Below are 2,211 nucleotides of genomic sequence, written 5' to 3'. Positions count from 1 at the left end.
ACTAGGTATTAACCAACATTAATGATTGAAGCTTAAAGAGAATATTACCTGGCAATATATCTCGTGTAGACGCCGCAACAGGTAAGCCTTCTTAACCTAATTTTTTATTCTTTTCTTTTTTTTATTCTACATTAAATTATGAACCTAAAAGTGATAAATCTCACTAACTTATTTTAATATATGGGCCAACTGAAATATGGTATTAAATAAATTATGAACTTGGCCCATTAGCCACCAATTAAATAAAAAATTATTTAATAAATACTTATTGATTAAATAACTATAGTTATCGAATAGTTAAAAATTCCCATAACCAACTCCATCGACTAATCATAACTGGCTCGGGACAACTATAGGGAGGGGTGAAACGGTAATTTTATAAAAATTTCTAAACATGACCTTTCGGATCATTGCATTATCCACAACTAAAAACTATGTTCGTTCTTGAAGAAGAAGAAGAAGAAGAAGAAGAAAGCAAAATGATAGTACTAAAAGCCTAAGGTATGTTTCCAGAGTCAACATTTGATATACCATGAGTTTACTGTATTTTTGATGCATTTCACTTAGAAGTTGTGTGTGTCTAGGGCCATTTTGTGGTGAAAATAATGTTTTATGTGTTATGTTTGCAGGAAATGGGCTTGGACACGATCGAGTGAGATGAAAGCTTAAAATTAGGGAAGTCTGACCAAGTGTGGAACTACGAAGTGACCCCATGGGCCATCCTGCACATCCGTAGAAGGTGTTCAGAGAGTTGAAGTTCCAGTATCTGATGAAATTCCTAAGTATGGAGCCACGAAAGAGGACCCACAGACCGTAGGTCCATCTACGATCCGTCCTACACATCCGTAGAAGCTGATTAGAGAATGATGGTTTCAGGCTCTGAAGAAAAAGTCTAAATATTGCCCAACAGATGGGACCTACGTACCAGGATGACCCACGGTCTGTAGGTCGAGTCGTCGATTAAAGTCGCGTCTGAGAAAGTTTATTTCCTTATTTTGTTTCCTTTTTGTTTAGGATATGTTTTTCTATAAATTGGATATGTAAACATCATTTTTGGGGTTTAGACACTATTGTTTACTTTTAGTTCTTGATATATGCTTTGGGAATTAACTTGCAACTTTGGCAATTTGATTTCTGGATTTCAGTTTATAAGATTTCTGAAGATTAAAGGTTTCTTCTACTCTAAACGTAAGTTCATGATTTCTTCTTATCAAAGTATGAATTGTGTTCTTTCAAGCATGATTAACTATATCCACAACTAGGGTTGTGGGAACCATTCGCAATTAACAACGTATGAAAAATAACTAAGTAATTCTTAAATGATGTTTATGCATGTATTGGTAATTCATTCGCTTAGAAGTCTTTTTAACGAGTGCATGCGTTAGAACTCGCCTCGTTCCTACTTGCTGGACCAAGTAGGTAATGAACGAGAAAAGAATTATCAATAGAGATTTAGTGTGACACTATCTAATAGTCTAATGTCAATTGGTACGAGGTTGAAAACTAAGTCATACATTGATGTGATTTCTAATCTGAGGTCAAGGTAAGGTTTAGTAAATTATACACACATAGCCGGACAAAGGTGCGCGGTGAAATTCCCTATATGGAGGACCAATCACTTAGGGAAACCTAACTTACCGACTTTGCATGTAAAACACGAGGAAAGGATTACTATTATTAGGATTACCGAGTTAAGTGCTTATAAGGAACACATAAACCCTAGTTTCTCTCTCTCTTTGATAACTCAAAATTTGAAATCTTGCTCACTTGTTACTTAACAACAATTGGTTATTTGCATACAACCCCCCTCCCTTTAATTACTTCTCTCGTAAATAGTTTGACTAAACGAATATAATTGTAAGTTAAGTTTAAGTCTGAACCATATTCATCGTGGAATCGATCCCAACCTCCAAGTTGGGTTCTTAATTTGATGACAATCGCTTATACTTCTTTTGGGAAGTGTAATTTAAGCATATCAAATTTTGGCGATGTTGTCGGGGAATAAGTCGTTTGGATTAAGTTTAACTACATTATTGAACTTTAGTCAATTATTTTCTAATTTTACGTTTTCTTTTTTTTGTCCTCTACAGGTTTCTACTCTAGTGTATGCCAAGTACACGGAGTCAAGGCGAATCATTGACACCATACGACCCTGAACTAAGCAAAACTTTGAGAAAAATGGCAAACCAAAGGCTCAATAATAATCCAGTT

Source organism: Solanum stenotomum, chromosome 1 (genome assembly GCF_019186545.1).
Source record: "Solanum stenotomum isolate F172 chromosome 1, ASM1918654v1, whole genome shotgun sequence".
Taxonomy (NCBI): domain Eukaryota; kingdom Viridiplantae; phylum Streptophyta; class Magnoliopsida; order Solanales; family Solanaceae; genus Solanum; species Solanum stenotomum.
The sequence above is the reverse complement of the archived record's forward strand: the minus strand, read 5'-3'. Positions refer to the sequence as shown.